General features: G+C 40.0%; 1 pseudogene; it reads right to left on the reverse strand.

Moving 5' to 3' along the window:
- Window positions 1-994: 994 nt before the first annotated feature.
- On the reverse strand, window positions 995-1,645 carry LOC140931191 (uncharacterized; annotated as a pseudogene).
- Window positions 1,646-10,000: the final 8,355 nt, after the last annotated feature.

Raw genomic sequence — 10,000 nt, forward strand, 5'->3', positions numbered from 1 at the left:
GTAGATAGATCTTTCGCATTAACTCTATCCAGCAACAACGCACGAGGTATGGCATTTTTTGTTCTTACGTGTCACTTATGTCTAACCAAAACTTAATCTTTAACTCAACAACAGTTACAGGTATAGGAGAGGTCAATGGTTCGAATCCCAAAACAAGCCTGAATATTTTTCAGGCTTCCTTCAAATAATTCTTCAATCCGTAGTTCACGTATGATTTTCATCTAGTCATAATTTCAAAAGTTTATCAGTTGAACAATTGATTTTCAGAGGGAAAGATGATCTGCCCTGTTGGCCGATTCAAATTTTCTCACCACTTTGGAGCACAATGCTGTATCCCCAACTGGCCAACGGAGACCTGGCATACCCTTTAAGGGTAAATTTCATGGCTCCGTTCAGAGGGGCCGCCCTGATGGCGCAAATGGAAGCCTTCAACGGTTTTATGTCAGATGTGCGTCAACCGTCGAGTGGTTGTTTGGAGACATTGGAGTATTTCAAGTTTATGGACTTTCTAAAAACCTTGAATAGTTCTAAGCCCAATTGCAAAATTGTACGTCATGTGTGCCCTGTTAAGAAATGCGTGAACTTGCCTTTACGGAAATTCAACTTAAAGTTTTTTGGAGCTGGATCCTCCCACACTGGAGGAATACTTCTTTTGAATGATTTTTAGTCCTCTTTCTACAAAGTGCTGACGAAAAATTTAGCTCTGAATATCAGTTAAAGGTAGTTAAAAACGTTTCGATAATTCATTGATTTTTTTCGATGATAGAGGAATCAAAGACTTTATAAAGAGTCAAATATTATTCAAGCACAATTTTTAATAGAAGAAAGAAAGCTGCCAAGGAAACAAAATGAAGGCTATAATTACACTCACTCTTACTAGAAAGGCTCAGTAGTTTGACCTCAGTGGTTACCAATTTTAATAGATAAACACAAATTAACATAGCCGTGCTGAACTACTTTGAAACACAACTGTAAAATGAAAGGTTAAGTGTAGTCACTTGTTTACCAGTTTTGACAGTAGCTCCATCATGTTTTGTTGTTGCTGCTACATCAATTGCATCATCTCCCCATGCTGCTCAAATGATCGGGCTGTCTAATTTTCTTTTAACTCTAACTCTCTCTTCCTGACTGGAAGCTGTAGTTGAGATTTTTCTCTGCGAAGTTCAATGGAATCATTGCCTCCTGTTCTCTTTTTCTTCTTAGGTTCGACAGGAGCTTCATCCCAGGCAATTGTTGATTTGGTCTGACCATAGCTCTTGATCGCTTTTTCTTCGAATTTCTTCTACTTTGTGTTTGTTTTCTTCTCCTTTGACTTGTTGGGATTCTTTCTCTTCAACTGGGAAAGATTCTTCCAAAGAGCAATCTCTTCTAGGGTTTGTTTGAGCTCCAATGTGGGTTCCACTTCAATCCCCGACAAAGTTTCCTCCTGTGGAATTTTACGCTTAAACTTTTCCTTGATTAATTTGAATCGCTCTCTTACAGATCGCTTGTTTACATGGAATTTGGCAGTCTTACAGGTATTGAGGTATTTCAATATTTCTTCCCAAGCTTTTCCTCTTTCGACCGTTCTTTCTTTGAATTTGTATGGCTGACATATGAGCATATCACAGCAGAGAAGGACATCGTGCTCTTTCTTCCAGTCCATGCTCGCTAATCCCGTAAATGAAGAGAAAGCAGATATGACAGTTTCTCTGATTTGTTACTCCTAACTGACCAAGAGAAAAGCATTTGGAGCATCTAGATGAAAGTTTAATACAAGATAACATCTTTCACTCAGAGGATAAACAGGTTCAAGTGCTAGAGGATACAACGAACTTTCTTTAGTAAAGCAAAGCAAGAAAATTTAATGCACGAGTTCAGTCGAAATGCTCCACCGTGGCTGTGCACAGTGCGCATCACTTTTACAATTTTAACCAACTTTGCAGTGTTTTACTGCCCAAAGCAAAAAAAGTGAGAATGTTTACCTAATGAAGGTGAAAAATCCAAAAACGTTGAAATTTATGAGAAAATAATACTAACAGTACTGATGTGACTGGTGGACAGGAAAATACTACTATATCTTACGTCCTTGACACAAACAGGACTGTAATCTGCGTTGACCAAGCACGTGCTTTGTGGTCTACACGTGAAATTTACTTACGGTCAGCTGTCCAGCTGTCTTAGACTCTTTATTACCAGATTTCAGCGAGCTTACTGTTAATACCATAGGCAAAAACTGTTTAATATCCAGAAAACTGTACAACAAATGATAGAGTAGCAAACACACCTCATACAGAAAAAGCAAAAAACAAGTGAGAAGCATCATTTGGAAGTAGAAATGCAAAGCGTGACACTTCATCGGACAAGCTTTCTCGATAGTCCATTGTGGAGCTAAATCGCTGACAAGCTTGTTAACAGTGCTGGCTAACTGCTAAATATGCTCAAAAACCTAAAATAATATGGAAAAGGTCCTTACTGCGTTGACTTGGTCTGCTATATTCATTTGTCGAAATAAATCTTTAAAACCTACCGAATAAATTCAATACGTAGCTGTCAATGCTACAAACTTGCAGCATGTGCTCTGGTTAATTTGCAATGCATAGAGTCTGAACATGTGCAGTAACCATGAAACGGGTTGTTCAAAGATTGTGAGTTAAGCAAATTGAATGGCAGTGAGAATACTCGGACAACGCAAGAGAGTAGGTGATATATTACCTTGATCTAAACGTACCCATCGATTTGAGTTGCTTGTTCCATAATCCCCTCATTGAATGACTTGCCCTTTCTCTTACGTGGCATTAATGAAAGAACCAGAACGCTGATGGTTCCAGGGTTTCTGAGCAGGTGGGAGCAACTTAAACACATGTGAGAGCAGAGCGTTTAGGCACTGCCAAAAAATGCAGTGTACCAACTGTGCAAAAGTATTGTTTCGGTCATGCAAAGCCCTCCATTCCTCTGCCTTGCATCTTCGTTCACTCAGGCGATCCTGTGCTAACCTTTCTCTCTTCACTGGCCTCCTGAATTACTGATAAGGGAAATGGCTTCGGGTAATGGCCCAACTGATTGGAAGCAAATCATTGAACTGACGGTTGACCATCATGCTCATGACCCTTGGCACTAAAGCATCAAGGAGCTCTCACTCAATTTATTTGTGGTGGAATCCAGAGCCTTTTCGGGATTTTAATCACTGAGGAGAGCTTGAAGATATTTTTGGAACTGAGATTCTAGCACCCAGATCCTATCTCGCATAGCTTGCAAAACTGGTTTGATAAAACCGGACCTGGGATGACTCCTCTCTTTTGCTACTATCTTCAGGTGAATGAAGTAATCATTCATGTAATATATTGATTTCTTCTCTTAGCTTGCTGCAATAGGGGCAGGAGAAATAGGTTGTCTGACGTAATTCATAGCAATGGTCAGCATTGAATGTTGAATTTTAATGACAGTTGCTTATCACACTTTCATTTTCCGCTTGAAAATTTGGTGCATCATTGTTTCTTACTGATCTCGATAATCTACGTTAGAAACTGCAGACTGCTGTTGAACTTCTTGGAATTGATTTCTTTAAAAAAAATGTCAGCCAAAATGGGTTCCAATTTTCAGCTTACAAGTCAAAAATAGGCTATGTACATTCAGTGAATTTCAGGTCTACTTTTAGATGAGATTATATGGAAATCGCTCCTGTATTTTGTGTGTAGGTGGTGGCTGACTTGCACATTTCAAGTGCTGATTTTTAATGTGCCTTCAGACTGCCTCACCTTGGTGCAAACTGGGTTTAGGTGATAATGCTGGGTCGAAGTTGTTGCCTGGTGCCTTTTGGTGGACTTGTTGCAGAAGTTGTACGCTTCAAAATGGCCAAAGCAATACTCCTTGTCATCCTCCTCATTGTAGCTCTCAATAGTTGTGGACAGTGGTTTCTTTCATCCAGGACATTTTCTAATTCCCCTGCTAAAACTTTTCGGGACAAAGGGTGCATTCGATTGAGGGTCACTGGGTTTGGCACACTTCTTTTGACCACAGTTGTGTCACCAATTGTTTCAGATGTGAAGTGGTGGTCGTCCAAAGCAATCTGGGGTGATACTGTTGCCTCGTCTCGTGAACGCTTGTGAGGTGGCACTTTGGCTGCAACTGATTTGGGTGCAGATGTCCTGACCCAAGTTAAACTCCTTCCTGGGAAACTTGCAACTATCTGCTTTACCCTTCCTGTTTGGATTGCAACTGCGACACAATGATGACTGGTACTGTTGCAACTGAAAAAACTGCAAGAACAGGAACACTTGCTTCTCTTCAAAAGCTGTACTTTTCAAGGAATTGAGGCACCACTGTCAACTAAAAATGAGCCAGTTTGAAAGCCTTCTCGCAAGCCCTTTTTGTGGATAAGGGCTTAGCCTTTTCTGAGAGGCTGGATATTTCTTCTCTAGAAAACTGATCCTCCAGTTGTGCAAGGTCACCAATGCTACTTGAACTGGGGACTGGCACTACAGTGGATGGTGTGTGGGTGGAAGAACTTGATAAGGGTTGGGTTAACTTGAAGCTTCGGCTCTTCTTGTAGGCATTTGGGTCCGGGAAGGCTTAGATATCTGCTTCATTGCATTTCCCCTCTCTTCCCTTGTCATCTCACCATATTGTTGACTTCAAATGTGCTGTTTAAACTCATCACAAACTTTCCACTTGTCTGACAGTCGAAACCAAGCTAACTCTGTTGCCATTGTATTTGATTCAACAAAATTGTACAGAGAAACAACAAAACAAAGTTATTCCACCTCTTTTAACATGACGTTTACTCAGGCCCCTAGCAAGCATAAAATGACTTGGGGGCTGACCGAGTGGCCCACATTAACTCTCGCCCCCCACTTCGGTCCCTCAGTTAAAGCATACTTCTTGGTACATGTCAGATCACTACATTTGTCTACAATACCTTTTGTTTTTGTCTCTAATTTTCCGTTTGTGTTGACTTTGACGAAATAGAGAACTTTTTTGGTATATCGTTCACGGAAATTTGGCAAACAATTGCTTTCGGTTTTCTTTCTCCCCAACAAAGTCATTAGCTATGTTTACAAGGGTCAGAGCATCTGTTCTGTTCTTGTGAAAATGCAACATCATGAGGTGGTTCAGTCTAGAGTCTCCCGTTGTTGCGCGCAAATACTTCTTCACCTGCTTTAAAGCTGAAAACTATCTTTCACTAACAGCATTAATTGCTGGCATGACGATTAACAATTCTTTGAAACTTCAGCTTCCATTGACAGCTGTCCATTTTAGTAGAAAAAATTCCACTTTTGTAGCAGAACTTAATTGAAGTCTGAAAATTTCAGGGGGGCTCAAGCGCCCCCTGCCCCTCTTCCTGCTACAGGCCTGGTTTACAGCTTCTGGAATGTTCTGCCAGTATGGCTCCTCCCCCAGCCCTAGCTCCTTCACAACTTACTTGGCCATTCTGTCTCTCGTGTCGTCCAATTAACATTTACAGAAGTACTCCACAAACTCTGGGTCTTTGTGATCTGATGACTCCAACCTGTGCCAGTCTTCCATTAGAACTTGCACCATCCTGTCGAATTCTTCCTTAGAATAGGACCACAGAAGTCCAGTGCCTTTGGCATAGAGATCCTCAAGAATTTGTTCACAGAGGGCTTGTGACAGGCTCAAACGCCCTAACTTTTCTGTGACATTTATTTGCTGTGCAAGTAACAGAGCAGCGGGTGTAACTGAGGGAAACTAGCAGAAATGGCATTATGCAGGGCAGACTCATTATCTGTTCCAGTTGCATGAAGAGAGTTACCCAGCCCAGGTACAGCTCTTATAAACAGTGGAGGAATGACAGGTATGTCAACTGTCCTTTGGTTATGCATACCATAACTGGCCCAAGACGAGATAGAGGATGGCTGGTACCCTGCACAGTAAGTAAGTGGTTCTTGTAAGTGGTCAGGGGTAGATAAAAAGACCCTAATTGGAATGTTGCATCCAACCCAAGTTGTGAAACAAAGTTTCGTTTCTTATGGCGGCAGAAGCCAATGATGTCATCCATTTGTTGGTTGGTGAAGAGCATCAGCATCGGCAGATCGTTACAAGTGACTTCACTAACAGATCATGAACATGAGCCCTTCTGGAGGTCAAGCACTGCTATCAGTGGGTCACTGTTGACTTTCGATGCTGCAAAGGTTGTAAGTCCCAGCTGATGTTTTGCGATGTTGACCTGTCGTACATTTCTTGGCAAAGAACTCGCACTCTCAGTGCCACAAACCTCACCACTATCCTCATTATCTTGAAAAGTGCACGTTTTGAATTTGTATTGTTCTCTAAGAGGTTTTGTACCAGACTCTGCTTTGTGCTTTCTTTTGTCTTCACATATGGTGGCACCGAGGATTCAAGCTTGCGATTGCCATGTGAAGCGACTTTGAACTTTCTTGGCTTCGCTTCCCTGTACTAATGAACAAGCACTAAAGGAAACCATTTTCAATTGTTACAATTATCTTGTGAAATTGAGGGCAGGACTTGCAAGTGTATGGGTGCCTTCTCACTGATTTTGTATGTCCCCTTCTGATGAATCCTTGCACAATGAAGAAACTTGACCTTCTGAGTTGTTTATTGCAGAGTACAACTTCTCCCTATTTCCTTTCATCACCCTACTCCTTTTGTCATCACAAAAGATATCTTTCCCATGGGCCAAGGAATTAAGGTCAATGATGAATGTTTCATTCTCCTGAATGGGGCAAGGCAATCGGGAGGAAGTCAACTCGGGGTTATCCATCCTACAGTTCATCAGCAGTGGTATTATAAATGGATTTTGAAGGCTTTCCAGCATTACCATCCTTATCACCATCATCATCATCATTATCATCACTTTTATTTATACACGGTCAAAACAATCAGGCTAAATATACAACATACAATATCCTTAAAATGGTAACAGACTATAGAATTAACTGTAATAGCATAAGAAGATGAATGTTGAAATAAATAAAAAAATAAATTAAATTAATTTTAAAATTAAAGCCTGTTTTCCTTGAATGCTGTGTTCGAGCTAAAAGTTAACAGTTTCCAAAAGCCAGTCAAAGATTTTCCTTGCCTTACATCAGTCGGCAAATTGTTCTACACCCCGCCCCTCGCCACTGAGCAGTGCTGTTTTTCACTCACCGGCTGGTCAGCGGTCATGTTTATGAGGTAAACATCGCTTCCTGATCACCGTTCTTGTGGGTGGTAGGAATGGTAAGTTTAACGAACAATTTCAAATTTTGCCGCTTGAATTGAAAGTAAAGTTCATTTGAGTGCTTTCTTATGTATTTGTGACGGTTTTAGATCTACCTGCTCGATTTATAACTGTTACGCCTCACGTTGACAAGTCCCTCAAAGTGGCGGCCAAACTTGGAGATTGCCGAAAATTAGGTAAGGTCACGGAGTTATAAAGTTTTAGTAAAAGTCGGGCCACAAAGTTTTTTTCTGTAGTTACCTTTTCTATGGCACCTACTTCCTAGCTATGTTAGTTGGATCAGTAAAGAATGCTTCACTTGTTCAAAAATTTAGCTTGAATGTGATCGGTTTTCGCGTGTGACTTAAGCGAACCAATAAGGTGTCATTCAAATCCTCCTGTTTGCTTGATTGAAACGTGATGTTAACGAAAGTCGCCTAGATGGATAAGATAGCGTTAATATACATGGCTGTGGTATTTGTTTTTTGGTGAGTCCCATAGTTTTTTTGTGAATTGTCCTCCAAAGTTGTCTCAAATTAAAGTCTTAAAAAGTGTCACGACAGGCCTTCGCTCGAGTGAAATTTAATTTCCGTAAAACTCTGAAAAATAAAGAGATCTGATCAAACGGATTGTGGTTTTAGTATAGGTACATGAATGTCTTACAACACACAAGAAATGAGCTAAATCTGTCTCCAGCAAAATCGACCAGACCACTCTTACAGAGACACTCTCTTAAACGTATTGTTGAAATATAATAATAATAATAATTGTAAGTGCACGAGCAAAGTACTACTGCAACTGTTGAATCCAGGAGGGGATCACATGTGATAGAACTGTATGTATGGGGGGAGGGTGAAAAAGGAAGTGTTTCAAGAAGACAGTTGCAGTTTTTATGCCCTGTCTTTGTCAAGGGTCACTAAAATTCCAAGCTGGGCATTATTAAAGTGGCATAATCGCAGCATAATTTTAGTGGTGGGTGGGGGGAAGTTGATTTACATTTGTATGTCAAAGGAACACCAGCTTCAGTCATTGGGCAAGCAAACGTGTAAAGTTAATGTTGTTTCTTCTGCAAATGTGCTCCATACAATTTTTCATTGAGAACATGCCCACTTGGAGATTCTAAATTTCTTTTCTCATGTAACAGGTATAGGTTTTACAAGGCTGGAAAGCAACTTAAAGCAATCCATTGGAATTAACAGAAAAGTTGCTGTGGGATCAAAAGGGGGGAAGCAAGATATAGCAAGAAATACATTAACGCACAAAAGAGTGGAACACATGGGGGGAGTTGAAATGTTTCATTTCGGGATCTTTGGGGGGCAGTAAAAGTTTTGCAAGTATTTTTTTTTTGAGTAGGGATTTTAATGTTTGTATCAAGCTTTCAGGGAATGCTTATGGCTTGGAAATTCGGCATGGGATTTGTTTGAGATTAAATTTTGGTCCAGGCATTTTTTGGGATTTTGATTTTTGCCCCATTCAATCATCGCTGTCACTTGAAATCCAGAGTACCAACAATAATATTACTCTCACAAGCAAACACGCTTTCTAGTAACAGTATTTGATTGATGTCTCTATGGTTTTGTAATTCAAGCAAACAAGTTGTTCATGTAGATCAAGTGACTGATATAGCATAAAAGGCTTCATAAATCAAGTAAATAATATGGCAATGTTGTTGCATGTTTATTTCAAACTCTGGTGTCATTTAGTTATCCGTAATAACATTATGATGTACAGTCCTTGAGACCCATGTAGATGCCTGTAGAAGGTGGGTAATGTTCACGGATTTTCCACACAACACATGATGGTGCAACTTTCCTCCTTCCCTTGCCTTCCTCTTTCCCTTGCACTGCTTTTTACTGACAGTTCAAGATAATGAGGGTCCAAACACAGATTTTTTAAATCTTGGTTTTTTTGCATCACAGTTTTTTTCCTACAACACACTTTCTCCACCTCCAGGGGCATGTTGCGGCAATTCCCACATACACACCACTCAGGACGTGGTCCTTGCTCCTGCAGAGGGATGGGTTGGAGTGGTGGTGTTATTGCGATACTAGCTTCAGTTGCAGGACTATACGCCTCAGCGATGTCAACTTCATTATTATCATTATCCTTATCATTATTTTCCACAATAAGCAAGGAGTCTATATAATCCAGACTTCCGATTCCCCATCTCAGGCTTCTGATACACAGTTTCTTTATTGTCAATGAGTCAAGTGTGTTGATGAAATCCTGCAAATTATAGAGAACAACATTCATTTTGAATGATGATCTTAGAGCAGATCGGTCGAACCAAGGAGGGTGTTCTTCGTTGGGTTCCATTTCTTTGTGGTCGCATCTTCCTGTGGTCCACTCATGTTCATGGGAATATGAGCGCAAATACAAGGGCTAACCTTGACTGGCATGGTATGGTATGAATGATAGATATGACAAATAAAGATTCTAAAACTAAAAACTATAAAATATACTATTTTCAAAGATAATTTAGGCTAAAATATAATAGATAATTTCTAAAAAGACATTATGACTAAAATAGATAAAAACAACATAAAACGTATTTACAATTACGGTCGAAGGAGCATCGCCGCCTTTTGTTCAGCTAGAAAGGATTTAACAACGTTATGCTTAAAACTTGCTAGTGAGCCATTATTTCTTATATTGGAATTCATGCAATTCCAGTCCTTTATAGTCCTAATAGTGAAAGTACGACGTCCTTCTGTTTTTCGTTTATTTGGGGCACACCAAGTTTATGTTTGAATGTCTAGTGGCTCGATTATCTATTTCTGAATTTCTGACTAATAGACTATTCAAATAGATAGGCGTAATATAATTGTGGACCTGCTTATA

Source organism: Porites lutea, chromosome 3, assembly GCF_958299795.1.
Source record: "Porites lutea chromosome 3, jaPorLute2.1, whole genome shotgun sequence".
NCBI classification, from domain to species: Eukaryota; Metazoa; Cnidaria; class Anthozoa; order Scleractinia; family Poritidae; genus Porites; species Porites lutea.